Here is an 8,982-nt window from a genome sequence, read left to right on the forward strand (position 1 = left end):
CTGCTGTTACATAATGTGCTAGCAGATCTTGGTATACAGTAATCAGTAAAACAACACAGACTCTGATCTGCTGGCACATTATGCAATAACAGATCAGTGTCAATGTTGTCTGCAGATGGATTTAATGTCTAAGAAAATATATACAACTGCAAGAAACACTTTTCCTAAGCCATGTTCATTCCAAACATTTGGTGGCCAGTATAATAAGTTTTGATTAGTATTAGAAAGACCTTAAAGGGACAAAATTATTTGACCTACAGGCCAAGTACTATGTTACCAAAAAGCATGTTTAGGAAAAATGTATTGCCTGACAACACCACCAATTAAATCAGATTTACAGAGGTTATACATATTTGCAGTATTAAAGATTTAATGTGTGTGTGTGTGATTTGGATTTTTAACGTAGCTTTAAAAAAATTTCAGTCATATTGCTACGATGTCTGCAGTGTGACAGTTTACAGTGATGTCTAGCACTGGGGAGTCATGCCACAGACATGGGGAGTCATGCCACAGACATGTGGCATGATGTCCCACCCAGTCACATTATTCTGACACCAGGCCAACCAGTCCTAACACTAACCTCTTAATGCTGAGCGCCAAGCGAGGCAGCTGTTAGTACCATTTTTGTAAGCCATTGGTATGACTCGGCCAGGGATCAAACCCACGACCTCCTGCATCCGAGGCGGAAGCTCAAACCACTAAGCCACCAGAGCGGTTAAAGATTTAATGTTTAATGTTTAAAATCTATATAATTCATAATTCACAAAATATGGTTATGTTCTCAGTCTGTTCTCCTCACTTGCTATCAGGGATGAAAATAATCAGAATCAGTTTAATGCATAAGCAGCTGCTTGTTAAAATGATAAACCATTTATATATATACTAAAAAAGAATGGTGAACAAAACACCTCCCCATCTAATACAATTAGTTATGAAAATCTCCAATACTTCACTGACCCCAAGGCACAAAGCACAATTGCTTGTCACACTAAGTAACTTAAGTATGGGCAATATGTATGTAAATATCTGATTGTCAATTAATTCAAACAGGCATCAAGTGAATATTTCTATCAAAAGACTTAATACAGGCCTCAAGAAAGAAAACAACAATGTGCTAATGGCTTCCTAGAATGCATTGAGGCATGTGTCTATACAGTGATGTTTATTAAACCCAAACTGGTTGTCTTAAATTGCATCATTTTGCACAATATTTGGAAAGCAAATTGCTGCCACATGACAAAATTAAGTCTCTCAAAGGGACTGACACTGTTCAGAAATAATTTCCATGGAATTCAAGATAATACCATTTCTTCTTTTCAACTTCAGAAGTGTTCAAATGGTCTCTTTATTCTTCTTGAAATACAATTTTCGAATTAGCCAATTTCATTCAGAACAAATCAGACACCGCTAGAAGACTTTTAGTTAAAATCCTATGACAGGAGACCATCCATGAAACTATGAGCACAATGTAAAGCCATATTGGATGCCTGCTAAGCACTGTTTTAATTAAAAACCAAATACACATCATAAGAAATCTGATGGTGAAAACCCTATAAATCAACATATCCATATTCTGTAGGAGCAGAAATAACAAGATTTTCAATACAGACAACCATGGTGGCTACATTGGCTGTTACATAAACATTATTTTTATTCATGGCCAAGTAGACAACATAGGAAGTCTTCTGGTGAAAACCCCGCATCAATATAACTTTTGACTTAGGAGTGCATTAAGATTCTGATGATAGTTGCCATGGCAGCTACATTTTAGGTCAGAACTGCTGTCTTTATTTAGAACAACTAGGCATCAAAATAAGTCTTCTATTAAAAAAACCATGTCAATATGACTTTCCATTTGAGAAAAGTAGCAACAGCAAAATTTTCAAAATGGCTGCAATGATGACTATACCCGATGTCAGATCAACACCATTTTCATTTAGGACCAGCTAGATCTAAAAAAGAACTATTTAGGTGAAAACCAAATGCCAATATGACTTTCCATCTAAAAGGAGTACAGTGTAATGATAACAAGATTTGCAAGGTGGCCAGCACAGAAGTTTTAGTAATATTTCAGTCCATTCGAGATTTTGAGAATGTCACCCAGGGTTAGAGCCAAATGACAAGTCACATGGCTATTTTGCATTGTGCATACAAGGGCCAATTTAAACATAACACAGCATAACAATTTTGGAAAATGATAATTTAAACATGCTTATAGATTCTTTCAAACTTACAAGTTATGTGCACTTAGAACAATTTATACTACTTACATGGAAACAAATTGTATTCAGATTGCAGAGATGATCTGCATATATTTCACAAGTGCATTCCAGGCAATCACAATGTATCACTTCAAAACCTGTTTAACTCAAACCCACCTGATATGGTTCTGTTCACAAAAACATGATTTCTGCTAAATAAATCTTATAAAGAAAAAAATACAGGAAGACCTCTTGACTCCACAAGATATACAGTGGAACCCTGCTATAACGCGGTAATTGGGGTCCAAAAAATTGGATCGCATTAATATCGGAGTTGCGTTAATGTGGGGTTTTACAGTATTGTACTTTTTTCAGAGAACAACTCATTAACACATATACATGTATTCATGTCTAATGTATATAATGAATAGGAAATCAACACCATTTACTATCGTGCCGTTGTGGCATTCAGTTCACCTATAATGCATGTAATTCCACTGAAAAATTGCACAAAGATTTACAATATTCAATATTTTTTCCCATATCATTGTGTCTAAATTCAACGTCTAATATATAGCATAAACAAAGTATCAACACTGTTTACTTGCTCTCTGATATCGTATTATCGGGGTATGAAATTAATCCATAAAATATGTAATTCGATTGCAAAAGTTGCATACATATTTAAACTATTCAATAATTTTGTCACACATCATTATGTGTCTGAATTCAATGGGAAAAATTAACATCAAAATTAGGTTAAGAAAGACAAAGCACGTGTACAGTTCATTACTCTCCAGGGTCTATGAATGGTGTCTGTACAAATTTTATACTGCAAGAATTTTCTCATATGCATTTCCATGTACATTTATCCATTGCAAATTTTCAATAATTAACGCTTGTACACTTATTCGTTTGAACAACTACAACAAGAATAATCACCAATCAACACATGCTTTCAGAGTGGATATAACTTTTGCTTCAGATTTTGTGAATATCGAAAGAAATGTGTGAAAACTACTATACTAATCATTGCATAAAGTGCAGAGAACAACTTGCACTTGTGAACTTGCTTTCCCATAACAGGAACATATTTTTATAAAAAATAGGAAATTAATAACGAGTTCATAAACAAACACCATATCCATGTAAAACCCGAGAACTAAGTGCTATTGGCCTGCAAAGGTCACAAGTCACTTTTATTTAAAAAAATTCCAGCTAATAAAGCAGATATTATTTATTAGTCAACTGATTGTGTCTAATAACACCGCCAAGCCCAACAAATATGTGACGTTTTTTTTTGTATTTATGTTTATTAAATTGTGAGAATCTTTTATCAACCACCGCATTGGCTGCTGCTTGTTTGTGTGTGCAGCTAAAGAAGAAACACGTCAGCTATTGTTTGAGCAACGATTGTACACAGAATTAACTGAAGGCAATCAAAGATGACTTTTTACTGGCTTTACTCACGGATCAGTAACAAGTAACATTTCCAATAATGTTTATTTTGGCATAACACTTCAAGAACCTGGTGAAATTGTTACATTTCAGAAGCCAAGCCACAAGCGTATTATATTCTAATGCATACTGGAACTCTTCCCAAAATGATAATAAACATTTTACACACTATTTCTCGTACTTTAAAAAAAGTATTTTTCTGGGTAAGAGAAAAATAAACATACCTGTATTTAAAATTTCAGGAACCATGACATGATCGTATTCTGTATTGTATTATGCTCAAATTCATACAAGATCTCTTCCCCAAAACGATAATACTTTTTTTGCGCAAAGTACAGAGAACGAATTGCGTTTGTGAACTTGCGTTTCCATAATGGTAAAATATTTAAAAAAAAAAAATAATAGGAAATTAATAACAAGTTCATAAGTAAACCCCATACACATGTAAAACCCGATAACAAATCATTCTGAGCAAATTCAACTACTCTACTGATACCGCATTACTAATTTCCCTAGTATTAAAAGATAACAGATTCTGCACCATGTTAAGTACGATTATTAGACCCTAATGCATATTTACTGGTATAACGGTACCAATTGTGCAAGGCCAGGTGGGCGGAGCTTAAGGTGTATGGAACATTGTATTCAGAATTAAAGAACAACACTAGCTGTGATTGGTGCATTATGTAAGAGTTGTACTTTCTGTTTGGCTTTAAAAAAAGTTGAACCTCTTGGCAACATGTGAGTTTGTGTTAATTTCTATCTAGATCATATTTTGTATTTTTTATGATTTTTTTAAAATATGGTACACATGGCTGAAAATGTGCTTGTTGTGACTAGATAACTCTTACCCCTGTCTAGTTCCAGTAGAGTTATCTCTTAAATGCAATGGAGTACCTGGTTATGTCATTGTCAAATTGACAATCTAGCATTGTTCTATATGACAGTGTGTGACATGCATGCCCAAGTAGGACAGAAAGTATATTTATTTCACAAAACATTAGCATTGAGGTATATGGAAAAACAATTGGTACCGTGATACCTAAAGGAAAGAATAGCCTCACAGTGTATCCATAGAAACGCATACATGTGGGCGGCATTTATGAACTATACTAGTTTGATGTAGGAAAACAAATGTGTGTTGAACACTTTTGGTCAAATATTGAAAGTTCTTTAAGAATAAAATGTATGAAATCTTTAGAAAATAGCACAAGATGGCTTTGGATGGGGACTTTTGATAACTATAGCTATGATAGATATAGACTTGTATTACCTGATGCCTTTATGTATGTGCTGTTACCTCCTAGATTGGAATGCATGCAACAAAATAAGTTATGTAAACATAACATAGTTGATTTTGGCCAAATATTGGCTATTTTACCTGCAAAAGATGAAAAATCATGTGTACAAAAACAGCTATCTTGTTCTTGTAACACATGCCATAAACCAGGATAGAGAACACTCTAAGTACACTTGTAGATAGATCACTTGTACCATGTAGGATGTTCTGGTATGAGTAATTTTAGGTAATTTATTAAGGATATAGTATTTCTTCCCACTTTGATTTTAATTGTCCTGCTCTAATTGTCCTTTCTTTTTTTTTTTACATTCTCCTGCTTTGAAATTGTTCATGTAGTTAGTTCAGTTCTCTTGCATTCCCTTTTGTTGAAGTAGCAGTGAACAGTTTCCTTAAGTCAGCATTTCCCATTGGCACTTGTATAAGCCCAATTATAATCTACTATTGACTTTCAATTAATCCTATTTCTTTCTGTCAAGCTGCTCTTGTGGAATTTCCATGTTTGGTCCAACATTACAGAATGATAACCATTTTAGTCACACAGTGTGTATTCATTCCATTCAAATCCACACTGTTCTTGAAACTTTGCATCCCATCGCAAGAATCCAAATTGGCATGAGATGATATCTGCATGGTTATGGAAGGCTGCACTCTACATGCCGGCATTGTAGAAAATATGAACTATGTGATATGAAAGAGCTGCATCATCTTAGAAATTAAAATTACATGACTCTTGAGGTCTCCACTAAATATAGGAGTCTAAATATTAGGTTCTCACTTTATCAGTAATGTATTTTGAGATAATTTAATTGCAATGAAGTTAATACAGGTTGTTGATGAACTCATCTATATTACATGGATAATGTATTCAAGGTTACCACACCTTATGTATATCATTCAGTTATCTCCCTTACACTAGTCATAACATTTCAAGGAAATAAAATCTCACATTTTCAGTGACTGGTTATGAAAATAAAGAGAAGATTTGTGAAGTATTATATTAGCCCTCAATCTTGATGCAAATGTAAGTAGAAGCAATTTAATAATTTCTCACAGTAAAGTTTACAAGTTTAAAAACTGATAAGGTATGTTCTGCTTGGATCTGAGATAAGTTTCTCTCTATCATATGCCAATTATTATTAAATTCTTATGTAGAAGAAATATACTTTATATGTATCTATATTATCTAAATTATTCACCCTTTTATATTAGATGGAAATGAACACAACTTCACTTGAAATTTGGGTCCTGTAAGGGATGTTACAGCACAGTTGCCTTTGGGCTGTCCTTGGACCTGTTGGGCCCTGCCCCATATATTTGTCCAAGGTAAGGTCATCAAACTTTCACTTTTCATTTTCCGCGTTGCTGATTTTGCCTCCTTTAATTCCTTTATTATAAACTACCTCTCCCTTTTAGATAAACACTTTCCTCCTGTTTTTAACTCCATTTGATGTGCTATGCTTAGTGTTTATATTTGGCATTTTTCTGTATTTTATTCCCCTAATTTCACCCCCCAATCCAACATAACCACTTAGAAGCTGTGATTTACTATATTTGGTGACTGATTGGCTTATTGAAACAATTTTATTCACATTACAAAGGAGGAAAGCTTACTATTTGTGTTACAAAGAGGATGGGTAGGTGGACCTTTGTGTGAGGACTGGTGGTTAGTGACCTCTTGTATCTGCAGATAGTGTAAAATGGTCAAAGCTTAAACTTTATAATAAGATTGGGTCATGTCCACCTGTCTCTGATGTTCAGTTCTGCACCTACCAAACAAATATAAATTCCTTTCTTTTAGGTGAATTGTACATTTTGAAGTAGGACAGGTACATACTATTTGGTACATTGACCTTTGACCTAGTTATTACATAATATGACATAATGTGATTTATCCCATATCACCTATGTGAAGTTCAATAAGTGCTGATATGAATAAGATACAACTCATAGTTGAAAGAATTCATTTTATTTCAAAAGATGATTTTGATGGTGAAGCAAAAGTACGAAAACAAGTGTTCAAACAGCTCAATGACATTTCTATACACATTCATATAAGACATAGGTTAGTACCTCATCAAATTGTTTTTCACAAGTGAGACTAAGTATATTTGTTACTTATACAGTCCCGAACTATTTCACAGATTACTGGAAAAATTAAGGTTTGCTATAGGTATAACGGTACCAATTGCGCAAGTCCAGGTGGGCGAAGCTTAAGGTGTATAGAACATTGTATTCAGAATTAAAGAACAACACTAGCTGTGATTGGTGCATTATGTAAGAGTTGTACTTTCTGTTTGGCTTTAAAAAAAGTTGAGCCTCTTGGCAACATGTGAGTTTGCGTTAATTTCTATCTAGATCATATTTTGTATTTTTTATGACTTTTTTTAAAATATGGTACACATGGCTGAAAATGTGCTTGTTGTGACTAGATAACTCTTACCCCTGTCTAGTTCCAGTAGAGTAATCTCTCTTAAATGCAATGGAGTGCCTGGTTATGTCATTGTCAAATTGACAATCTAGCATTGTTCTATATGACAGTGTGTGACATGCATGCCCAAGTAGGACAGAAAGTATATTTATTTCACAAAACATTAACACTGAGGTATATGGAAAAACAATTGGTACCGTGATACCTACTGCAGGGCATAAACTGGTAGAATAGGCTACTTCTGTCCAGTGGAATCTATATGAAAGGGTTTGTGACCGCAATGGTGAAAATAAAGGTTAATTGCCGGATTTGATTAATGACATGTTCGTCCGAGAGTTATGCGTTGGTACGTCACTGTCTTTTGAATGTATATGTGTAGTTTTTCAGTCTTCTTGCGATTCTGAAGCGATAAAAGACGCGTGAGAAAAGTCGAATCGAGTGGAGGCTTGTGATTACCGTTGCACTCCTTGTGTTTATTTATATAACCGATAAAGTGATTTCATGTCAGAGATTTTGCCGTAATTTATTGATAAAACGTCAGACCCTATGTCTGTTAGGACATATTCTATAATTCTGAAGAAAATAAAATATCATCCCTGTTGCTAGCTTTTGTATTATTTTATTACATTTGTATTGCAGTACAGCTTAATGTATCGCTGTTTTAACTGTACCTGAGTGGAAAATGCAAACAACTGTATTTAGGTGCAAAGTTGTCTTGTCCACAGTCTCAAAACTTGGAAATGTCACTGTTTATTTTCATCCAAATTTAAATGGTACTTACTAATAGTACGCCGGAAGTATCCGAATCAAAATCCGGAACATAAAATTTTCACCAAATGCTAATATGTAGTTCGGATGCACACAACTCAGTAGATAAAAAGAACGAGACACGAGTGGTAACAATTACAGATAAACGTATGTGTAACAAAGTTAAACTGTGTAACCAGTCCAGTCAAGAAATTATTGCTGAAATTTATTTTGTGTTTTTTAATTACTTTCTCCAGTGGCGCAGGTTAAATCTGCATAATTTGAAAGCGAAATAAATACCACGATTCCATTATATTTTCTTTAGGATTTAAAAACAAAAGTTCATCTTTCTGTTATTGTTAAATTATGCAGTCATCTGAGTGTAATATCATGCTGAAACAAGGTATCAAAATCGGGATGAACAAAAAAGAACCAGCACATGACCATTTCCTTATGCTTTTGGGTATATTGAAAACAACATGGACAATATTTCGGTCTCATTAAAATCAAAACTGAACTACAGCGATCGCTTAGGTGTCATGTTCTCATGACCTACGTTGTCTTGTCAACAGTCTCAGACAGCGAATTCCGAATAGCTGATTTGGTTATTATTAGATTCTTAAGGTGTGCCGAAGATGAACAGCGGTATTTTTATTTTATTTTTGTTGGGAGGTGGGATTTTTTTAAAAGTAAAAATTCATACCTTACTAATGTGCTGAAGTATGTGTTTATATTAATGACTTTTATTTGTTCGCATTGGTCACGTAAACAAGTTTACAAAGCAAGCATCTGCTAGCAGTCCCGTCTATTAGTGATTGTGACTAGACTACATATATTGAGATTCATTA

At 34.2% G+C, this 8,982-nt stretch overlaps 1 protein-coding gene across 1 annotated transcript in view; it reads right to left on the bottom strand.

The window, feature by feature from the left end:
* The window catches only part of LOC149789212 (kelch-like protein 12), a 58,146-nt gene extending 49,984 nt beyond the window's left edge, over nucleotides 1–8,162 (bottom strand). The window contains exon 1 of the mRNA XM_089975378.1: nucleotides 8,059–8,162. The gene's annotated coding sequence lies outside the window, so the exon portion shown is untranslated. The remainder of the gene's footprint in view (nucleotides 1–8,058) is intronic.
* Nucleotides 8,163–8,982: the final 820 nt, after the last annotated feature.

This window comes from Sinohyriopsis cumingii, chromosome 11, assembly GCF_028554795.1.
Source record: "Sinohyriopsis cumingii isolate HCF-2022 chromosome 11, ASM2855479v2, whole genome shotgun sequence".
Taxonomy (NCBI): domain Eukaryota; kingdom Metazoa; phylum Mollusca; class Bivalvia; order Unionida; family Unionidae; genus Sinohyriopsis; species Sinohyriopsis cumingii.